The sequence below is a fragment of the Gasterosteus aculeatus genome, chromosome 21 (genome assembly GCF_964276395.1).
Source record: "Gasterosteus aculeatus chromosome 21, fGasAcu3.hap1.1, whole genome shotgun sequence".
NCBI classification, from domain to species: Eukaryota; Metazoa; Chordata; class Actinopteri; order Perciformes; family Gasterosteidae; genus Gasterosteus; species Gasterosteus aculeatus.
In genome coordinates this window covers 4,332,301-4,356,796 of record NC_135708.1, presented here as the reverse complement: position 1 = coordinate 4,356,796, position 24,496 = coordinate 4,332,301, and the positions used below count along the sequence as shown (strand labels likewise).

Below are 24,496 nucleotides of genomic sequence, written 5' to 3'. Positions count from 1 at the left end.
GATAAAATACGTTCCGGGTGGTATTTATTACGTAGTTATCGTGATTAGTAACGATTGAAAAGTTCTTCTCTCTTTATTGAACCAGTATTGGCAATTTCTCAACGAGGAGAGACGCTGCAGAATCGGCGGCGGCTTTGCGCATGCGCGCGTTGATTTCAGGCTGCACGTGACGTGTGTCTCCTCTGACTGCAGCTGGACTGCTGCGAGCCGCCAGGTTCCTGCTTCAGTGACGTCACGCCACGTCAGACACCACAGAAGTCTCCAATAAAACCAGATAAGGTCGCTGGTCGCTTTTGACCAGAAGTCGCCAAGAGGGTTTATAAAGTCAATGTACCAAACAACGCAGGAGACTGCGCATGCGCACATCTCAAGTCATCATTTCGACTTTCTAACTCTTTTTTTGTGGCGGAAATGGACTTCCATAAAAATCACCGTAACAAGCAGAAAGAAACCTGTCAGCGGACCTGACAAGCGCCGCTTCAAGCCTTTGCGCATTAACTCTGCGCAGACATGATCCCCTTGAGTATCGCGACGTGCTAGTTTAGCCGCTACAACAACAACTAGCCAGTAACCGCAGATTCCATTTCAACAATAAAGATACAAACTTCTCAGTAGTAAATGAATTCACGTTTCAACTGCTCTATGCTGTGTTTACTCAGGTCGGTGATGTTTTAACGTGTGTAGTGGAATAAATAAAACATATTCCGGTGGTGGCTGTGTGGCAACCAACAACACTCTGAACGGCGGCCGCCATTTTGTTATGCGCACACGCCGTCTGCGCATACATGCCGCTTCCCACGTGATCCCGTTTTTCCTCCAGCAGGAAAAGTAGAAGGCAAAAATGCCACCTAAGAAAAAGATGAAACCTCTCGCTGACCAGAAGACTATTGCATCTGTATGTTCTGCTCCATGTGCCTCTGCACCCTCCCTGACTTTGATCCGCCTCCCGACAGTTCTGCTTAGTATTAAAATATAAACACGCACACTTAAGCCTAGTTTATGCTTCTGCGTTTCAGTTTGTTGTCTGTTCAAGTTTAGACTTCTGGAGAAAGACAAACTTCCTTTTACCTTTTTAAACTCTTTTAAAATGCTCATCCTATAAATGTAGTGTTTTTCAAGATGAATGTTATCACTCTTCTTCCAGCAGATGGAGCTGTGCTGTTTCTCCTCTTCAGAGTCCAGAAGTCAGTAAAACACAGACCAGTAAGGTGACCTGTAGCTGTCCTGATGGAAACACTGTGGTTACCATGGTAACATGGGGAAGCTTTCTCCTGATGGGACGCTTCACTTCACCATGTGATCAGTTAGTAAAAGGTCGACTACAACCTGCTGATCAATGAGAGAAAAACTGAAGACTAAAGAAAACAAACACAGTCAAACACTAAAAAGTGACTAAATGTGTTTAAAGCAGCTGAAGAAATGAACATGAAGCTTTGTGGACTTGAAGGACTGAAGCAGCAGGTGAGACAAACAGAGCGTCTCTCAGGTGTGTTTCAGGAACAAAGGCCCAGGTGAGCTCTGTGGTCCCTGCTGGGTCCTAGTGCCCCTCCGTCTGCTACCTTCCCCTCCTCATCAGTAACAGTCCTCACAGACCCCAGATCAGACTGAGCTCCTCTTCTTCATCACAGCGTCATCATTCAGACTAACAGCAGCTTCTCTCTGCCTGCTCACACAGGCGCCATCTTGTTTCCCAGCTTTAAACAATCACACCGTCACAACCATCAATGATGTCATTCAACCAATCACAGCTGCACTTACTGAGCTCGTAGACATGAACTTCCTCAGTGAGCAGCTCTCTTCTGTCCTCAGCAGGTCCGTGTAGAAAAGGAGCTCCGTGCTTCACTTCAGCTTCCATCAGACGGAGTGAAGTGTTGCAGCTTGTTAGAGCTGGTTGTCCTTCATCAGAGAGGGTGTGTCCTCACGTCACCATCAAAGTATGCACTCCGACTGCTTGACTCAGTCTGAGCTGTTTAAACAGGGTCAAAGGTCTTCCCCTTCAGGGACTCGCGGTGCGTGCTGTACTCTGTAATCTCACCCTAGGAAGTAAAATGTAAATATGTGTTCACAGTAAAATAACACAACTCTTCCCAGACATTTATCGCTGTTGAATTAAATCTGACTTTACTTTTGAAACACAACAATATCTGCAACAAAAGTCGCGATGTTAGCCTCGTTGTCGAGACTTAATAGAGCCCGACTGTTCCCCCCAGACTGCTTCTAGGAGCCCAAGAGGTGAGGAGCGCTTGGTTTTGTCGCTGCCTTCGGGTCAGCAGAGGGTCAAAAAGTGAAGACCCCCGCAGAACATTTTTCAGTCAGATGTGTCTGAAAGTTCAGTGTCGTCTCCTGTGAGGCTCCAGACAGGGTTTCTAAAAACTGTAAAGCAAGAATGACTTTAACCAAGACGACAGGGAACTTTCCCATTAAAGAGAAGGTTATCGTGGCGCAGGGGGTAGAGAAGGTGCTGGGAAGCACAAGGTTGGTGGTTCGAGTCCTGACTGCCTCATGTTCCATGTCGAAAGTGTTCCTGAGCAAGACACATAACCTCTAATTGTTCCCTGGGCAAAATGTTAAAAGCCATGGGTTAAAAATGTATCGTAAGGCGCTTTGGATAAAAGCGTCAGCTAAATGACCTGTAATGTAAAAGATCGCAATGCCCAAATCAGAATTCAGAGACAATAAAAGAAGCCTTTATTAGTAAGGCTTTTACTGTTGAGCGCAGCAGGTTGCTAGGCAACGGGAGCGGTGGAGGTACAGCTGATGACGCAGGCAGGAAGTCCCCCGTAGGACACTCTGTCCCCTTTCAGAGGCCGCTGGGTTCAGCCTATGCGGCTGTTGAAGGACCAGAAGGCTGGAGCCTACGATCCTTTTAACAATAACCAAGAAACCAACAGATATCTTACAAAGAGGTATTCTTCACTTTATGTGCAATTTTGTACAAAAGTCCAACAAATCATTAAATACACTAAGGGTTTTAAAAATAAACTTTACAGTAAAAGATCCTTTCTGATGCCGACTCTGATTCTGTGCATCATCAGTTGTGACTAAAAGTCGGATGATCTAATTTACTAAAGTGGTGGTCTTTTTTTTTTACCATGATCCATATCTTTAGAGTGTCCACTCACTGTGACAATAGTGAAATATTAATATTATTCTGGGTAATGTAAAGTCTGTTGATGTGGTTTCAGAACACACACACATGTCCTGCCTGCTTCTAAAAACCACAGTAAAGTTACTCTGAGGATCCTCTCAGAGACCAACATGAGATGTTTAAATGTTTGTGCGATCTTCTTGTAGCTCTAGCTGGTGCACCGATCTTTCTCTGTCCCTCCTCTTTATGTAGCCCTTCTCCTTTGACCGTATGACATGTACTTGCAGCATTTTGTGTAGTGATTGAATTTCCTGCAGATGTGGCACTGCTGCCAGAAAGCAGGACATTTGTGGCGTGGCTGCCTCCACAGTTTGTAATGGATTTTGCATCACGTTGGCCTGCTTGAGGTTCAAGTCTCGACCTGTTGTGCCAACCACTGGAGTTTGGCTGAATTGCTCAACAGCGGCAGCTGTTTGGGGCTGGACTAGAGCCTTGTTACTCTCCTCAGGCATTTCACATATGCAGAGATTGTAGTAGCTTTGTTCAGGGTTAATTCACTGCAGCAAAGCCTTTCTCATACAGTCATTTCTGATACCACACTATTCTGTCACAAATCAGTTCATCTGTCAGATCTCCAAAGTGACAACTTTTAGCTGTGATCCTCACGTCACTGATGTAGGATTCAATAGTCTCGCCTTGCTTTTGATTTGGTGAGTGGACCTTGTGTCTCTACATAGTCTGGTTTTTGTGGAGTCCAGGTCGGTTCGCTCCACACGCCGCATCTGGTCGGCGAGTGTCCGCTGTGCCTCGTGCACGTTGTAAACACCGACCAGGATGAATGAAGCAAACTCACGGGGAGTAAAAGGGTTTACAGTTGATGTTGAAGGATTCCACATCAGGAGAACAGTGTTGTAGGATCACCGTTACGTTGCACCAGCTGCTGTTGCGTCGAGGACACACGCTTGTGGAGTCGCACCAACGAGGCCGTGTTCCTCTCCTCACCGCGTGAGTAAAGGTGTAAAAGGAGTAAAGTGAATCCCCAGCAGCCTCCTCCTGCCTGATCCCACAACGTCCTAAAACCTCTCAACAGTTTCTACTGGGTGTCGCTGCCGACCTGGACTTTCTCGCCTGGAATCGCCTGTTCCTTTGAATAGCAAAACAGAGTTAACAATTGTCATGCACATATATGTGAGAGAAAATGTTGAAGCGAATTGTCTCATCGTGAAATGATGCTTTCATTCAAACCGTATGCGATTCTTAAACTTGGTGGAGAGGAAATACAACCTGTGGATGGATTTATTGGCTCCAACACGTCCCCAAGATACCAGTTGTTGTTTTAGGGAGTCCTGCTTACTCCCTCCTCGACCACGACTCGTCTTCACCTTTGACCTCTGTATCTCCTGCATCTGCTTATTGTTCCTTCACAGAGAGCTAAACACTCCACAAAGTCCTCCTTTGTCCTGGCTCCCAAATGGTGGAAGGAGTTCCCTAATGATATCAGTTAGAATGAAGCCTGTAGAGCTAAACACACATATCTACCCACTATAGCTGAAGTAATTAGCACGTGGATGACACTCATGAATGTTGCTTTCTCAAAAGAAAAATCCCTTCTGCTGCTTCTGTTCCCTCTTGTTTGAATTCACTTACTGCAAGTCGCTTTATATTAGAACATCTAGAAAAATGTGATGCATGTGATATAAAGAATGCCTCTGCATATCTTTATCTGCCCCTACAGTATTTACCTACTGCTTTGTAAATTCTCAACCAGACTCGTTTCCAACGGGTTTGAGGAGCCATTCATTCCTGTCAAATCACAAACAGGGAACACAGATGTTGTCTTGATGTCCCGATGTTCTCTGTGCGTTCTCACTTGTAAGTCTCATCCTCATGGTGTCATATGACGGTTCCATGTCTTCATCAACTAATTCATCAAGTTCTCTTTGTTATAGAGATATAAGTAATATATATATATATAAGATATATAAGTAATAGATCCGCTCACGCCGGGATTACACACAAATACGCCCTCACATTTCTCCACCCGTACAGTTAATTCTTTCTCCTTTTGCCTTCAGGCTGTCTGCGCTGTCATAATATGTGATCATCTGCATGTCACTGTTTGACTCTTCAACCTCTTTTTCCATCTTTACACTTCCACTTACCCTCTGTCATACTTTTAAACACTTTCTTTTCACTTCTTTGCTTACTTCTCTGTTCCTTTCCCATCAAAATAAACCATCTGATGGCCTCTCTGAGGGCCTCCGTCACTACAGTCACTTCATGCTGACCTTTGTAAAGTACCGTCCCAAGTTGTGTCAGTCATCATAGACTGAAAGCTACAGCTTTAAACAGTAGATCAGAATGTTAACCTCAAACCCGCTGATGTAAACAAAAGCTTCTCCAAACACTAAGTAAGGGCTCATAAAGCAACAATGAAGAGTGAGAGTCCGTTGATCCTGAACACAACCAGAAGATAATAAATTAAACCCCACTTCTTTCCCCGTCCGCCTGAGTGTTAATCTCCACTTTTATTGCTCTTTAGCCCAAAAGCAAAGTTCTGTTAGCTGCCAACACAAACTCAGCTCATGTTTAACTTATGATCAAGTACATTCATTCATTCATTCATAACAACACTGATAGATCACCAACCTCTCATGTTTAACTTATGATCTAGTACATTCATTCATTCATAACAACACTGATAGATCACCAACCTCTCATGTTTAACTTATGATCTAGTACATTCATTCATAACAACACTGATAGATCACCAACCTCTCATGTTTAGAGTATACAAATGTGTGTACTACTTGTTGAACCATCACAAGATGACCGTCTGTAACAAGTTTCCTATTTCATGTACTGCTGCTATCAATGTTCCTTTGATCAGACGTTTGCTTCCATCATCCAGATACTGTATCAAGTGTATCGTGCACTTTACACTCAATAGCAGCACTCAACAATTTACAGCCCATCTCTGAGTTTAGGAGGAGACTAAAAAACTACAAACATTAACACAAAAAACTGACACTATTATCACGATTGTCACCGTGGTTTGTATTTTTCTGTCTTGTCTTGTCTGTACCAAGTAGGCTGTCTGGCCCTGTGGACTGAAGCCCCGCCTACTTCCTGGTTTCGGTGGAGCTCTGTCAGGTTCACTCCAGCTCCACCCATTGGTCCACCCTGTCCCAGCGCACCCAATGGCTCGTCACCACCTCAGCCTTACCTCCAGCTCTTAAGGAGAGCCCACCAGTGGCTCGCATGGCCAGTTGACTCGTGTGCCTTCTGTGTGTGTATTTGTGTGCAACTGAGTGAAGTACTGCGTTTTGGTCCTCGTGTGTTTTTACCAGCACGGGGCTGACAAAAGGGGGGAGTTAGGGCAAGAGTCTGTACTGATTCACCACACGTAGTTTCTGTGCCTGTTAGTGTCATAGGTGTAGTGGGTGCTGTGCTCTTTGTGTTTTTTGGTAAGCGCCTTCTGTTTGTTTAAATGTATATTCGGGCATAGTCCTCCTTTTGGGGATCTCTTTTATTTAACTTGGTTTGTCTTTTTCACAGCACCCTCATCCACCCTCCTTTTGTTTGTTGTTACCTGCCTGTCTACCTCTGGTTCGCAATAAACAGTACCTTTTACAAGCGACCAGGTTCTGCCCATATGTTTATGGTCCCCTCACCCCTAGACCATCCGGGGGTCGTAACACTTTGTACAACAATTCTCATCACCTTCATTCCTCATTTAAATCTTTCACAACCTTGTTTCATTTTTACTGACAGTTTCCCTCTATTAGTAAATCAATGTTTAGTACTGTTTTGGTCGTCTGCCTCTGGGCGGTGGGGGCTACTGGAGACCCATTGAACGGTTTCTACCTGCTGGATATTTGTCCTCTGGTGGGGACGGGGTATTGGGGCTGTTTGTCTCTCACCTGCAGTCGTCTCCCGTCTCGCTGTCTTTGGTTTGCTGCTGCAGATATCTGAGAATGTCTATGAGGAGGACGTCCTCCAACAGCAGCTTCTCCTCCTTCGCCGTGGTTTGGATGGGTTCTCTGCACATGTGGTTTGATGGACAGGAGTCCTGATGTGATGGACAGCTCTTCTGCGGCCCCCTGGTGTTCATGTTCACAGCTACCTGCTTCCTCTTCCTCTTCTATTTCCACCACCACGCCCTCGTGACCCTCATGTGACGATGTCATCTTTTGTTGTTTCCCTCAGGCTCATCTTCTCCATCGCTCACGACTTCCCCCGTTCCTCCTCTCAGATGGAACAGAGGTTCTTGTTCTGGATGCTGGGTTTCACAAAGGGACTGTTTGAAGTTCTCCTTTTCTCTGCATGTGGCGGGAAGGACCTGGCCTCTCCTGTGCAGCTGCTGTCTTTTCTGGGTACAGCTGAGGGGGGGCATGGGTGTCTGCACTGAGGACGTGGACCAACTTTTCAATTATTATAATAATATAATAAGTAAGTATAGGTGGAAGGGAACAAAAAGTGTGGTGCAAAGATCAGTCCTGTAAAACCAAACAAAAGGTTGTTAATACTCAAACCATACAACATATTTTATATTAGTAATATTTCTATTATTGACCTTGTGTGTATATATATATATATATATATATATATGTATACGGTCACACAGAGTTTAACAACGTCTCACTGAGCAGCTATTAAACCAGGAAGTGTGAATGTGTGAATATATTTCCAACTTTAGCGAAGTGTAAACGTTGTACGTTCGATACCCGCTCACTCCTCTCTCATAACAAACAGGGACGTCCGACTTTTAGCGGAGTCTAAATTATCTTCCGTATATACGAGTCCGGCGGCACGGTGGCGTGGTGGTCAGCACTGTTGCCTCACAGCAAGAAGGTACTGGGTTCGATTCCGCCCAGTGGCCTTTCTGTGTGGAGTCTACATGTTCTCCCCATGTATGTGTGGGTTCTCTCCGGGTTCGCCGGCTTCCTCCCACAGTCCAAAGACATGCTCTGAGGATCAGGTTCATTGGGGACTTTAAATTGCCCGTAGAGGTGTGAATGTGAGTGTGGATGGTTGTGTGTCTCTGTGTGGCCCTGCGATTGGCTGGTGACCAATCCAGGGTGTACCCTGTCTATCGCCCGAAGTTGGCTGGGATGGACTCCAGCCCCCCCGCGACCCTGTGTGCAGGATAAGCAGTTTGACGATGGATGGATGGATTTACGAGTCCGAAATAAATCAAACTTCTAGGGAGATAAAATACGTTCCGGGTGGTATTTATTACGTAGTTATCGTGATTAGTAGCGATTGAAAAGTTATTCTCTCTTTATTGAACCAGTATTGGCAATTTATCAACCAGGACAGACGCTGCAGAATCGGCGGCGGCTTTGCGCATGCGCGCGTTGATTTCAGCCTGCACGTGACGTGTGTCTCCTCTGACTGCAGCTGGACTGCTGCGAGCCGCCAGGTTCCTGCTTCAGTGACGTCACGCCACGTCAGACACCACAGAAGTCTCCAATAAAACCAGATAAGGTCGCTAGTCGCTTTTGACCAGAAGTCGCCAAGAGGGTTTATAAAGTCAATGTACCAAACAACGAAGGAGCCTGCGCATGCGCATATCTCAAGCCATCATTTCGACTTTCTTTTTTTTTGTGGCGGAAATGGACTTCCATAAAAATCACCGTAACTAGCAGAAAGAAACCTGTCAGCGGACCTGACAAGCGCCGCTTCAAGCCTTTGCGCATTAACTCTGCGCAGACATGATCCCCTTGAGTATCGCGACGTGCTAGTTTAGCCGCTACAACAACAACTAGCCAGTAACCGCAGATTCCATTTCAACAATAAAGATACAAACTTCTCAGTAGTAAATGAATTCACGTTTCAACTGCTCTATGCTGTGTTTACTCAGGTCGGTGATGTTTTAACGTGTGTAGTGGAATAAATAAAACATATTCCGGTGGTGGCTGTGTGGCAACGAACAACACTCTGAACGGCGGCCGCCATTTTGTTATGCGCACACGCCGTCTGCGCATACATGCCGCTTCCCACGTGATCCCGTTTTTCCTTCAGCAGGAAAAGTAGGAGGCAAAAATGCCACCTAAGAAAAAGATGAAACCTCTCGCTGACCAGAAGACTATTGCATCTGTATGTTCTGCTCCATGTGCCTCTGCACCCTCCCTGACTTTGATCCGCCTCCCGACAGTTCTGCTTAGTATTAAAATATAAACACGCACACTTAAGCCTAGTTTATGCTTCTGCGTTTCAGTTTGTTGTCTGTTCAAGTTTAGACTTCTGGAGAAAGACAAACTTCCTTTTACCTTTTTAAACTCTGTTAAAATGCTCCTCCTATAAATGTAGTGTTTTTCAAGATGAATGTTATCACTCTTCTTCCAGCAGATGGAGCTGTGCTGTTTCTCCTCTTCAGAGTCCAGAAGTCAGTAAAACACAGACCAGTAAGGTGACCTGTAGCTGTCCTGATGGAAACACTGTGGTTACCATGGTAACATGGGGAAGCTTTCTCCTGATGGGATGCTTCACTTCACCATGTGATCAGTTAGTAAAAGGTCGACTACAACCTGCTGATCAATGAGAGAAAAACTGAAGACTAAAGAAAACAAACACATCCATCCATCCATCCATCTTCAACCGCATATCCGGGGTCGGGTCGCAGGGGCAACAGCTCCAGCAGGGGACCCCAAACTTCCCTTTCCCGGGCCACATCTACCAGCTCTGACTGGGGGATCCCAAGGCGTTCCCAGGCCAGTGCAGAGATATAATCTCTCCACCTAGTCCTGGGTCTTCCCCGGGGCCTCTTCCCAGCTGGCCGTGCCTGAAACACCTCCCTAGGGAGGCGCCCAGGGGGCATCCTCACCAGATGCCCAAACCACCTCAACTGGCTCCTTTCGACGCAAAGGAGCAGCGGCTCTACTCCGAGCTCCTCGCGAATGGCTGAGCTTCTCACCCTATCCCTAAGGGAGACGCCAGCCACTCTCCTGAGGAAACCCATTTCGGCCGCTTGTACCCGTGACCTAGTTCTTTCGGTCATGACCCATCCTTCATGACCATAGGTGAGGGTAGGAACGAAGATTGACCGGTAGATCGAGAGCTTTGCCTTCCGGCTCAGCTCTCTTTTCGTCACAACGGTGCGGTAAAGCGAGTGCAATACCGCCCCCGCTGCTCCGATTCTCCGGCCAAACTCACACTCCATCTTCCCCTCACTCGTGAACAAGACCCCGAGGTACTTGAACTCCTTCACTTGGGGTAAGGACACATTCCCTACCTGGAGTAGGCAATCCATCGGTTTCCTGCTGAGAACCATGGCCTCAGATTTAGAGGTGCTAATCCTCATCCCGACCGCTTCACACTCGATGGAGTGGAGCGGAGCGTTTCGAAAACAAACACAGTCAAACACTAAAAAGTGACTAAATGTGTTTAAAGCAGATGAAGAAATGAACATGAAGCTTTGTGGACTTAAAGGACTGAAGCAGCAGGTGAGACAAACAGAGCGTCTCTCAGGTGTGTTTCAGGAACAAAGGCCCAGGTGAGCTCTGTGGTCCCTGCTGGGTCCTAGTGCCCCTCCGTCTGCAAACCTTCCCCTCCTCATCAGTAACAGTCCTCACAGACCCCAGATCAGACTGAGCTCCTCTTCTTCATCACAGCGTCATCATTCAGACTAACAGCAGCTTCTCTCTGCCTGCTCACACAGGCGCCACCTTGTTTCCCAGCTTTAAACAATCACACCTTCACGACCATCAATGATGTCATTCAACCAATCACAGCTGCACTTACTGAGCTCGTAGACATGAACTTCCTCAGTGAGCAGCTCTCTTCTGTCCTCAGCAGGTCCGTGTAGAAAAGGAGCTCCGTGCTTCACTTCAGCTTCCATCAGACGGAGTGAAGTGACTTCTTATCAGCTTCTTATCTTTTATCACAGAGGGTGGGTCCTCAAGTCAAGTCCAAAGTCTGACTGGTTTACTGATTCTCAGTGTGAGATATGTTAACCGGGTCAAAGGTCCTCGTGAACAGAATCCCCCTCACGGCTCAACAAGAGTCTTTCAGGATAAAACCAGCATCTGTGGAACGATCCTTCCACCTTGTAAAGAGTTGCTATGACAACAGACTGGATGCTGTTGTTGGACCAGATGGTTCAGAGGACCCGTGCACGTCCCTCTTTGTCACCTGGTCTTCTACATGTAGACTGGTAGGGAACACGTGATGAAGCAGAAACCTTTGTAACAAATGTAGTGAAGAGTTTATATTGAATAAAAACATCCACTAAGACAACAGAGTCTGAGCTGAGAGTGTTTTTATTCTTCACTCCACTTTGATGATCAGGTTGAACCTGTTGGGGCGGAACAACGTCCCCACGTATCAGTCTGAAGCCGCCTGCCAAATCACAAAGGACATGTTGTTACATGCAGTGTTCTACTTCCTCATCACATGGCACCTTGAACCCTCTGGCTCATATACCTGCTGTGCAAAGGATTGTGGGTAAGAACAGCCAGTAAAGCAGCCTGCTTGCACACAGTAAGATGTGACTGAATGTAGAACACAAACTGTAATTCCTCCAGCTTCTGTCATTGATCATCATGAAAACCAGATGCTGAAGACTGTCGATGGACAGTTTATTAGTTGAGTGACAGTTAGTCATCAGTTTTATCTGTTTTTACTTCTTACTGTGGGTCAGAAAAACAACGTCTGCAGACCTCTGCATCGGGAATACAAATTCTAATGAAAGTACTGCAAAGCTCTTCAGACGGTCCTCTGACCTGTAGAAGTCTCCTTAGATCTTCTGAAACTAGACGTTGGACCTTTCACAGAGCTGCTGGCAGTGACGTGCGGTGAGGTTGGTGGCTGGAGGCTCTGACTCTTTCAAAGTCACATTCACAAACATATGAATTCAACAAAGTAGCATAAATTCACCATCAACTGGCTGCTTGCACTTGGACTACTGGTTATGTTTCATGTCCCGTATCGTATATTCTTTTATAATACGGCTGAAATCAAGCGCTCTGATTGGTGGAGAGTGAGTCACGAGGTGCACTGAATTGAGCCGTGATGTTACCTGTTTACATCGACCTGAGCGTTCATATCAGTGCGGTGATCTAAATAACAGCTGGACTTTGTGCGACCGTTGGTTGTCATTTCAGTCTTTAGCTCGGTGGCGATCGACTAAAAACAGCACGGAAACGCCGCTAATGAGCAGTTTCAGGCAATGCGAGATTTCCCAACCGATTTAGGGCACTTTTTAACCAAAGAGGAACATTCATGTGGACGTCATGAGCCAAGTGAATGAATGAGACGGTGCGACATCGAGCAGGGAGACCTGCCATGTTTTCACACCACAAATGAATGTGAAATCCCTCACTGACATCACCAATCCATATTCACTTAATGTTACAATACAACCAATGATCATGTTCTTCATCTCGTTCATCTGTTCAAGAGCTTAGTGAGGCTCATAAGAAACAGGAAACATTTATTGCCATAATATGTCAGACATACAAGGAATTTGACTTGGCGGTTGGTGCGTGACAGTGGACAGTGTAACAATGGACAACAAGACAAGAGTGCACCAGGACACCAGATGGTCAGACTCCCACCTGTAGGCGGACTCGTCCCCACCAGAGATCAATCAGAGCGGAGGACACGCTGCAGCCTGCCCTTGTCCTTGGCTGTGGCTGCAGTGTACGAGACGGTGATGGAGGAGCAGAGGATGGACTCGATGATGGCCGTGTAGAAGTGCACCATCATCGTCTTTGGCAGCTTGAATTTGTTCAGCTGCCTCAGGAAGAACAACATCTGCTGTGCCGTCTTGGTGATGGAGCTGATGTTGTGGTGGAAGATTTTGCACAGACAATCGTTAAGTAAGAATCAAAGGCTCTGAGTCAAGTATGTCTTTTCTCCGTTTATTTCCTTGCAAGGGAAAAAGGGTCACAACAGCTACGTGGTCAGTAGACTGTCAAGAACCTCCTTTTTTCCCCAACACATCGAGGCAGTTCTTATACCTAAATTTAGATATCGGTGGCGTCAACCGAAACCTTTGACCATCTTGTTGAGTCTCTACAGCCAGGGTACTGGGAACATCTTGTCCATGTGAGACACGTCAGCTCTTTGACCGTGTCCCTGCTCTCCCAACATGCTAAAACAAAGGTGGTCATAGACATAACAAACACTTTGTTCAGTCTCTACAGCTATGACGCTGGAAACATCTAATCCAAGAGGGAGACATCAGTTCTTATGTCAGGGCCTTTGTGACCTAAGCACTTGCAAATAATAAACTGGTTATACAAATGAAGCATTTAAAAGGGTCACATATCATTTTCCCATTACAATGTTCAGCTCCCACTTGAGGTCCTGGGTGATGATGGAGCCCAGGAAACGGAAGGAATCCACAATAGTGACGGGGGAGTCACACAGGGTGATGGGGGAGGTTGGGGCTCTGTTCCGCCGGAAATCCACAACCATCTCCACTGTCTTTAGAGCGTTGAGCTCCAGGTTGTTGTGGCTGCACCACGACACCAGATGGTCAGACTCCCACCTGTAGGCGGACTCGTCCCCACCAGAGATCAATCCAATGAGGGTGGTGTCATCCGCAAACTTCAGGAGCTTGACGGACTGGTGGTTGGAGGTGCAGCTGTTGGTGTACAGGGAGAAGAGCAGAGGGGAAAGAACGCAGCCTTGGGGGGAAACGGTGCTGATGGTCCGAGAGGCTGAGGGAAGGGGAAGGTGATATAGATGAAGAGGGGTGAGCCCCTGATGGGCTGGGGGAGGGAGGGAGGGGGGACTGCAGCAGGTTGGTGGAGCTGTGGGGGATGGGATCAGGACATTCAGCGTGGTTACATGGATTCGAATAACTGGCTTAGTCGGACTGAAATCAAATTATCCGTTTCATGTAAACACCTTTGTCCGACTATGTGCGGTCCGACTACGATCCGACTGACACCCCTGGATAACTCGATCCGATCCAGGTGATAGTTCGACTATTGCGGCATGTGACGGTGAATTGGATGAGGAACTGGACTTGGTCCGCTCCACACGCTGTATCTGGTCGGCGAGTGTCCGCTGAGCCTCGTGCACGTTGCCCGCCGGCGGCATGTAAACACCGACCAGGATGAATGAAGCAAACTCACGGGGGGAATAAAAGGGTTTGCAGTGGATGAAGAAAGTTTCCAGATCAGGAGAACAGTGTTGTAGGATCACCGTTACGTCGTTGCATTCTGTTTGAGTTTGAGTTCCTTTGCTCTCAGTGAGGAGGAACAAGCAGTTTATCACATGCAGAGCGGAGAGTGCGGGTCGGGATGTCGGGTTGGACCAGGTCCTGGATGTAAGCTGGACCCCATCCATTCACAGCACGGTACGTGAACACCATGTTTAGAGGACTTAGGAAGGTTAAAGAGCAGTGGAGCTGCTGCATTGTGGATGAGCTGCAGAGGTGGAATGGTGGTAGCAGGAGACCTGCAGGAGAGAGTTACAGTAGTCAGACTGACGACGCTTCATGAATTAGACCAATGAATAAAATGCATTTAGTGTCCACCAGGATACAGCCCTGATTCTGACACTATGTGATCAATAAAGACATGAGAATAGTGGGACACCGCTGTCATGTTGACACTAATCAATAGAATAACACCAATGCACAGCTATGATCGTGTTCAATGTAATGTAACCAATCAAAATGCATTCATGTAATACTTTGCACCACTTATATTGACCCAGAGAGTTACAGTGAACGCGCCATCCAATGTAATACCTCATTGCACCACCATATTCTGTAAACAACTAGTCAACTTGAACGCACCAGGAGGCGTCACGTGTCCAGGGGTGTGGACACTGCTTCTCACACCTTTACTGAACTCTATAAATATCTGTAAGCACCCATTGTTCTTGATTGGTTGGTGGAAGCAAGAGACGGTCACTATGTGATAGTCAATGAGCTCCTCTGTGGCCTGTTGATGCACAAACCAGCGGATCCTCAGCTGAGATCTTCTTTTTAACACCTTTTCTTTTATTAAAGGCTTTTCATTTGAACTTTTCAGTCCAACATGTCTTCTGTCTGTCCGGAGTTTCTTCATTTTTTGAACACAAGTGGGTGCGGTGCGTCCCTGGGAGTCACTGGGGGTCACTGGGGGTCACTGGGAGTCACTGGGGGTCACTGGGGGTCACTGGGGGCTCCTGAAGGTTCCCAGCTCGTGTGAAAAAGTGAAAAACGTCTACAACACTGTCTAGTTCCTTTGTCAGCGTTCATGTTCTAAGTATCTTTGCATCAGCAGATGAGAAGATTCAAATCCAACTGCCTGCTGTGGTCGACCCATTGCCCTGAACATCATGATGCACAAGACTGTCGAACTTTGGCCAAGACAACAAATGTTATGGTAAAATGATGAATGATGAAATGTCAGGTCCTGATGAAAGACACGAGTGCACAGCCACAACAAAGGCTCAGCAGCATCCCTCTGTGGTGGAAAGGGTAGTAGAGTCCATCTGCTGTATTCTGACTCTGCAGGGACCCTGAACCCCCACATTGAACACTGAGCCTTTATACACACGCTACAACTTCCTTTGCATTCTCATTTTCAGGAGATGCTAAATTTGATCTGCTGGCAGAATAATGCACAAGTTATTGATGAAAATAGCCACAGTTAAGCTGCAAATAAATAATACCATGTCTTTAGTTACCTTTGAATTATGTTAACTAAAACGTGTTATTATACATATTGCAAACATCTCACAAAAAGCCAAGATATTACAATTTAGAAATGAAGACATTTATAAACAAAATATAAAAATGCATCATTTGTGTGTAACTCATAACTGAGGTGTTGAAATGTAGCACATACTTGGTGCAATCCTTCTGTGGAGCATCACATACGTGCCGTGATCAACAAATAAGGTTTTCACACATCAGCTCAAGGACAGAGGGATCAAGGGGGGAGGAAGAGGAGAGGAGGAAGCGTGACAGGAAACTACAGTAAAGACACAACGAGCTGAAACTGACGTCCAGATGAGGTGATGTCACTGAATCAATGCAGCAGGTTTTTGCATCTTAGAGTTGAGAAGTTCCCACAGCAGAGACAACGTTTATTACTGCGTGGGGACCAAAGTGGAGCATTTAGCAGCTAGAGAGACAGAACAAAAAGCAGAGTGAATATTGGACAAAGCATCCGGTTGACTGGAACAGGACACTAGTGGACACTTAGTGTTGGTGTTGCTCTTTGGCTCAGGTGTGTACTGACTGGCAACCGTTTGGCTTTCATACCTATCAATGTTTTCTTTACAGCTCGTCACACTGTGGCCCAAAAACCCAGTGATGCACTTTTCTCCATCCTACATTTGTGTTGTGGCCAAAGTAATAAGAAGAATAAGAAGAAGAAGAAGTGACGCTGCATTCATCCCACATACAACATCACAGGACGAACACGGCAAGACTCACAACACACAACTCCTCACAATGACATGATATATGACACAATCACACCAGCTCAAAGTAATAAGCAACATACGTGCAACAGTCCATCTTACTCCAGTGTCCCTGAATCGTAGGAAAATGATACAATGCATGAACGTAACCGTTTATCGCTCTAAACAAGAAATAAAATACATGAAACCTGAGAGACAAAATGTCTTAAAGTCTCTGTAGCTGCAAAGAAGTTGTTTGAAAACTGACCAAATGCTTCCAAATACCTGAACACATGCATGTGTGTGTTTACGCACCATTTTACATCCAGTAAAGTAGAAAACCTGTGGGGGGTTCTGGGGATTTTCTGGTCCGGATATGTCTGGTCCCCCTGTGTGTATCTGGGTTGTGTTGTTTTGGTTCAAGGTTGTAACGTCTCCTGTGTGCTTCTCATACAGTATCTGGTCCTCGGTCAGAGAGCTTCTTCTTTCAGCTGCGTAGTTCATCCCGTTTGTGTGACTGGGAACGATTGATCCGTCCTGCAGACTTTGCTGCTGCTTTTTGTCCTCCTGCTGGCAAACAGCCAATAAACCCGTTTATTACTACATTTATGTTGGAAAACATATAGAAATGCACATTTAACCACTTTACAAACCCCTCCCTCTCTAAGCACGGCCAAACTCCCCCACTGAAGACGAGGCGCATGGAGCCACAGACTGACAGAAAGAGGTGTGATGGACAGCGTGGTTCTGCTCGGGCCCGGTCCACAGCAGCTGTTCACCCAGTACCAGTGTGCAGCACACAATATATTGGACTATTTGCATGTGGAAAGAAACCCCCCACAACAGGATTAGATAAGGATGATAAGGACGCAGCGTCAGATATCAGGTTGTTTACTGTTTATTGTGTCTTGTATGTTGCAAATTACACACATTAATGAGAAGGAACACGATGCTTTCTGTATCACTTCCCCTCTTAGTTTGTTTCTGCACATGTTGACAATATTCACATGATCCATAAGTCACGGCTACTCGTCTCTCCTCCCTCTCTCAGGATATCAAGCCCCGCCCCCTTTGTTTCCTCTCGGGTACCACCAGAGCCGCTGGATCTACGACGAAGAGGCTGACGTGAAGGCTGTGGACGCTGGATTCGACCGCCACGACATCCCGTGCGACGTTATCTGGATGGATATCGAGCACGCGGAGGGGAAGCGTTACTTCACCTGGGACGCCGCGCTTTTCCCCCCAACCGGCCAACCTGCAGCGCCACCTGGAGGAGAGGAAGAGGAAGGTGAGTTTCTAGCGTACATTGTCGGCCTTGTTTGTTTTTGGGTGTAACGAATCATTATGGTGTATTTTTTTCTTCTCTGTCAGTTGGTCGTGATAACCGATCCTCACATCAAGATCGACCCCGGTTGGTGTTTGTCTAATGAGGCCAGAGATGGGGGGCACTTCATCAAGAACAGAGACGGGCAGATCTATGAGGGGTCTCGTTGGCCTGGTAATGTTTCTCTGACTGAATAGAGTTTATGTCTAAAATGGTCAAATGGAAGTAGAGTTGCTCCCAATGAGGGACTTTGGTGCTGTAACATTGGACTGGAATGTTCTGTCCCGGTGTCAAACTGTTGAGTGGTTGAGGCCTCTCTCTTGCAGACATTTTAGGCCCTTTATAAAAACGTTCCAGAACTCTGCTGTGGTGGTGGCCGTGGTTTTTGCTCGTCTGCAGAGGGGGGAGAGAGAGGGGGAGGGGCTCAGGGAACGTGGCAGGTGGAGGCAATCGGCCTCAGCTGAGCTGAATGTGTTTTGATGGTGTTGGTCTGGTTTTAAAATGCAGTAAGGGCGATCAGGAGGAGAGAGCCGCAGAGCGAGCGAGACGCCGGGAGCTCTCACTCTGCAAAGGGGACGAAGCTGTTTGGGGAGAAAGTCACCGCCGCCATCCGCACTGCGATCCAACAGAGCTTCTCTGACTGTTTCAGTCAAATGAGTCACAGCCATTTGGATCCACCAGGAACGACTGCTTTCCCTTAATGAATATCATCTCCTAGGTCTTTTTTCAATTAGCGTGAAAAAACAATAAACAGGACGAATCGTCAAAATGTGTCTTAGTGGACAAAGAGGAGGTGGCCTTGTTAAATATCAGCGTCGACGTGCACAGTCCTCTTTGTTCAGTGTGTAGTGATCCGAGCGTTGCCTCTTGTGCCCTCAGGTCCTGTTTGCTGCCTTACTGGTTCACTCTGTTCCACCTGGCTCACACCTCCGTCTGCCTCCCTCTGCTGCCCAGTGGAAGTACTGCAGGCTGTTTGTCCACTTTACCTTCTGCTTTCTGACACTAGAGGTCCATGTTTGTCATGTTTTAAGTTGGTCATTAAAACATCAGTAGATCCACTTTTTAAGAAGAGCTTATGGAAATGCTTGTTTTATTCAAACGCGCACAGACCTCTCTGGGTGGAGTTCCCAGGAGAACAGAGCACCTTCGCTGTGGACCACCAGTATATGATTGGTGATAAATACCTTTTTTTACTGGGTGAAGTTCTCACTTTTATGATCTTAACTGTCTGTGATTGTATGTAGGTGGAGCACTGCTGGCCAGTCCTGTAACCAAGCCGCGTGTTCAAGCTGTGCGAGTCCTTCTTCCTGGATCTGGTGAGGTAAATCAAGCAGCAGGTAACAAACGTCTTCTAGTGACTCACAAGTCACCTCATGGCGCCTGTTACATGAAGGGCTGCTTGTGTTTTAGGTTTGGTACGACGTCCTCACTGCAAAGGCGCATAAAGGAGGCGGGACTCTGGGTCTGCCCGTCACCCTGGACACAGTTAGTGTTAAAGTCTCAATTCACACAGCGAGGGTTACTTCCTCTGTCATATTCTATATGAAACTTGTGTTTTCCTCTCAGGTTTCTGTGTTCCAGCGTGGCGGCTCGGTGGTCTGCAGGTCAACAGGAAGTGGTTCCTGCACAGCCGAACAGCAGCAGCTCCCCCTCTCTATCACGGTGGCCCTGAACTCTGAGGTGAGCATCAAAGGGTTTCAGGTAGGCAAATTAAATACAGGTGACTTTCTGACCAATAGTGATACAGAACAATGTCATTCAATGTCTTGTATTAAAGTCTTTGTTAATGGCTGAAATTTTAGAGACGTTGTTGAACGTGCTGCTTATGAGATGTGTATATATACATATTTTACTGTGCGCCGTGTTTGTACCCCGTCTCCATGGTGACGGAATGCTCGCCCCACATGAGTGCGTATTATTCCAACATTCATTTGCATACGGAATTAGAATATTTGCAAACGGAATCAGATGTTTCTGTTCATTGTCTTACTGAGTTCAGAGGGAGCAGTTCAGATATTTTCTCCAGAGAATTTATCAGCGACATCTGTCCGTTACAGAGTTAAGTAGCCTTTTGAAAGATTCAACACCCTTTTTCACAGACCACATTCAGTCAGTCATTTACCATCAAAACAAAAACCTTTTTACAGGATTTGAGCCTTTTTACAGGCTTTCCACCGGTCTTTTTAAAGACTACACTGAGTCGTTTACCGTCTATCAAACGCCTTTTTACAGGCTTTCCACAAGTCTTTTTATTGATATTCACCATGTACCACGGAAACAACCGGAGACCCGGAGCTGGCGCTTCACTGCTCTGGACTCCTCCGACAGGATACAACGTGAATATGGCACTTTCTCGTGCCCCCAATGAAGTGCACTACCTGAAAAGGCCAGTGAGCGAGCTGCACGCCTTCATTGACACTGAGGCCAATATGTGCCGCCGGTTACAAGATCAAGAGCCGGCCTACGATCGCATGGTTTGTGAGCACACAACAATGCTTTCAGACCACAAGATTCACACCACTAGCTGTGTCCTGAGAAGGGAGGGCGGTCGACTCGATCTCATAGACGCTTCACATCTTGTTTGGTATTCATATCCGCGTTTCTTCTTTTTTGGTCTATTAATTATAAATTGCACCTGCCACTGAGGATGGCCTTCACATGTGTGTATAAAAACTCTTACTGCTCGGAACAAATTCCATCCAGGATTTTAAAAAGGGTCTCCGAGAGACTTTCGACCAAGTCTCAACGGAGTGAGAAAGGGAAAGAGAGCTGAGTGGGCTGAAACAAGGACGACCATCTGTTTGTTTACGCCATTCGCTTCCAGTGTGTACTACTTGTTGTACCATTACAGGATGACCGTCTAACAAGTTTCCCTATTTCATGTACTGCTGCTATCAATGTTCCTTTGATCTGACGTTTGCTTCCATCATCCAGATACTGTATCAAGTGTATCGTGCACTTTACACTCAATAGCAGCACTCAACAATTTACAGCCCATCTCTGAGTTTAGGAGGAGACTAAAAAACTACAAACATTAATACAAAAAACTGACACTATGTACTATTCTCATCACCTTCATTCCTCATTTAAATCTTTCACAACCGTGTCTCATTGTTACTGACAGTTTCCCTCTATTAGTAAATCAATGTTTCGTACTGGTTGTAAATCTATTTTCTGACACTCTCAATAGTCTGTACTCTCTATTCTCCCTTCTTCTACCTGGAATGTGAGTCGTAAACTGGGGAGACTAAGGCTGCTTATCTGGGCTGTTGGGAAGCAGTGGGCGTCGGGGTGTCACCAGTTAGTTGTTATGGGGGTTGTATGAGGGGGGAGGTGGACCCGTCCTCTGGTTCTGCCGGGCTGCGTTGTATAGAACAGCCGTGGTGGAGCGTTTGGTCGCATGTCCCTTTCATAACTCCTGGGACACTCTCTGCACCAATGGTCCTCCTGTCCACATATATAACATCCATGTCCTCTATTGTCCCCACGTTGTCTGCTGGAGACCCATTGAACGGTCTCTACCTGCTGGATATTTGTCCTCTGGGGGGGACGGGGTATTGGGGCTGTTTGTCTCTCACCTGCAGTGGTCTCCTGTCTTGCTGTCTCTTGTTTGCTTCTGCTGCTGCAGATATCTGAGGATGTCTATGAGGAGGACGTCCTCCAACAGCAGCTTCTCCTCCTTCGCCGTGGTTTGGATGGGTTCTCTGCACATGTGGTTTGATGGACAGGAGTCCTGATGTGATGGACAGCTCTTCTGTGGCCCCCTGGTGTTCATGTTCACAGCTACCTGCTTCCTCTTCTTCTTCTCCTATTTCCACCACCACGCTCTCGTGACCCTCATGTGACGATGTCATCTTTTGTTGTTTCCCTCAGGCTCATCTTCTCCATCGCTCACGACTTCCCCCGTTCCTCCTCTTAGATGGAACAGAGGTTCTTGTTCTGGATGCTGGGTTTCACAAAGGGACTTTTTGAAGTTCTCCTCTTCTCTGCATGTGGCGGGAAGGACCTGGCCTCTCCTGTGCAGCTGCTGTCATTTCTGGGTACAGCTGAGGGGGGGCATGGGTGTCTGCACTGAGAGGGGCTCACAATCTGCTGCTTCTTCTTCTGCCAGTCCAACAGGAGGTTTGGGGGTGTTTGGGTGGACTGCCCTCCAGTAGGCGAGCAGCCGCTTGGTGCAGACACATCTCTTCTTACTTATCTAAGCGGCCGGCTCCCACATAAGCCGTAGTGGCTTGGTTTCCTGCTGCTACAGTCTCCCTCCACACCTTGCGCCTGTCTTCACCCACAGGTGGTGACCTGGTTGGGAACCACCCATTCTTCTGCCATCTTCTCAAGCATCTCTTCATCCTCCTCCACTCCCTTTCTCTTTCTTTGGGCTCCATCTGATCTTCATCTGCTCTCTGGTCCTTGTAAAAGTAACCATGATGCAACCTGGTGTATCTAAAGAACCCTGAGCTGTCCCTATTGTCCCAGGAGCTATTGTGTCACTGACTATGAGGAGACAAATGATGTAAAGTCTAAACTAATGAAACCTACAAAACATGTTGAATCAGATTGACAACTGAAATCAGCAATGCAAAGTAAACTACTGGATCTGAAAGTGAGACAGTCAATGAAAACGCTGAGTCAAAGTAATAACTACAATACAGGTCAAAACGCTATCAATACAGGTCAAATTATCCAAAAAAATCTCAAACTGCTCCAAGAAAATCAAACCAGTTTTGACTTGAGCAAATTCAAAATAAAAGTCCAACTCAATGAAACCTGAGATTAAACTTATACAATACGGCGTAAACACTTCCACAGGAGAGAGAAGAGGAAACCCCAAAAACCCATCATCTTAAGGTAAAATCCCTACAGTCATAATTAAATTCAAACTAAAAAGCCAATTAAGAAAGTAAAAGTCTAATGTGGCGAAATGGTTTCCTATTCTACCGGCAACGCCACTTGGGATCGGCCCAAGAGCTTTTAAAGCACACTGGTTCGTTCCACTCAATAGGCAAGGGCTCGTGGTTCCCAGTTTACAAAAACATTTTTATTCAATAAATATACATTACCGTAAAATCTAACATCACAAAATAAGAAAAAACTAATCGCTAAGGCCTAATGGTGAGAAGCGGCGGTGAAGGGGAAGGAAAATGAATAGAACAAACTTAGAGAAAACCAAACCAGAGTTCACCCAGTGATCACACAAACATCCAATGGGACACGACACACGAGGAAGACCACCACCACACACACCACCGGCGCCCCCACCAGCCTACAGCCGCTAGGAAGGATGACAAAAAAAGGTTACAAGAGGATTAAACCAAAAATTTACAACACAAAACAGAATAAGAAAATAATTCACATAAAAATCATCCTAATCAAACAATTCACGTAACCCAAACAAAAAGAAAATAAGTGAAACAAACCAAAAGAAATACAAACTAAAGGATTAACTACTCAGTCAAGCTAGAATCAACAACTACACAGGTCCAAGTCTGGTGCCGGCAGTAGACCTGCTAGGTACGTCGCGCCGGAGACCAAACTGCACTTAACAGCTTTTAACAGGGCAGACAGTTACAGACAAGGTTACATGTAGCAGCAGACTAAGCAGCAGTGGCCCCAATCAACTGAGCGTTGTCACATCAATCACCTCCTGTGGATTTCGGCCAGCTGATGAGCATCCCCTGTTTCCCAGGTCCAACCTGCACAGGGAGGGAGAGAAAGACCCACACGGCAGGAAGACATCTACCACCGGTTGAGAGGACCCAAGAGCAAAAAGGAGCACGGGGCACTCTGTCGCCACTCTGCGCAGACAGACACCTGACCCGGAAATGATGCATCAGTGGGGCGCGAGAAGGGGGGCAGCCTTTATATACTACCGCCGCCCTAGTGGTCGGCAGGCGCAGTTAACTGTAGCAGGACAATCCTATTTCCATACTGCTACACTAAGCCTGTAATGATAATCGATCAGGAATTAAATCCTTATATGTTTAAACGTTGAATACCATTCAAACGTTAACTAGTAGTGATGATGTAACCTTAACTCAAAGCATGATGCAATAATAACTACCTTAGATCAAATCAACATAAGGGCGCCTGGGGAGCAGTTAGGGGTTTGGCCGTCTTGCTTAGGGACGTTTTGACTTGGGATTTGAACCACCAACCCTGCGGTTTGCAGCACACCCTCTGTACTCCATGTGCCACGGTCACAATGATGGAAATCACAACAGACTCTGATTTTAAAATGTAAGTTGTATCTTTTACCTTCACTCTGTATATCAGTGTTGAACTAAAGAGAAAATGAAACTGTTCTCTCTCCCTTTGACTCTACATCATGTTCTTACTCCTCCAAACCATATGAGGCTGTTAACAGCTGATGATCTAACAGTTTTTCCCCACAGAGGAAGTAACTCACTCTGAGCACATGGGAGGTAGAAATGCTGTGCTGCTCAGGTCTTAACGTTACATTGTGGCTGTTCATGTGTACAGTAATTATATCACATAAATGACTATTGTGTTTGATTCATATTACAACTGTTTTATTAAACATGCTAATTGTAGTGGCCGTTTGTCCTTGTTACCAACACATCTTTGAATCAAAGGGTCACTGCTGCACCTAGTTTTTGTTTTCTGTCACGCAGTAAGAAAGCGGATTGTCTGGCCGATCTTTTCCTTTGTTTCGCCTTTATTCCACAGGATCCACAACACATACGATACAACTTGTCTGCCTTCCTATGCAG

General features: G+C 46.3%; 1 protein-coding gene and 2 long non-coding RNA genes across 3 annotated transcripts in view; 2 read left to right on the top strand and 1 right to left on the bottom strand.

The window, feature by feature from the left end:
- Positions 1-24,496, bottom strand: part of LOC144390270 (protein NLRC3-like) — a 199,399-nt gene that overhangs the window by 114,635 nt on the left and 60,268 nt on the right. The window lies entirely within an intron of this gene.
- The window catches only part of LOC144390355 (uncharacterized), a 104,241-nt gene that overhangs the window by 42,599 nt on the left and 37,146 nt on the right, over positions 1-24,496 (top strand). The gene's annotated exons all lie outside the window — the stretch shown is intronic.
- Positions 1-24,496, top strand: part of LOC144390413 (uncharacterized) — a 57,006-nt gene that overhangs the window by 29,838 nt on the left and 2,672 nt on the right. The gene's annotated exons all lie outside the window — the stretch shown is intronic.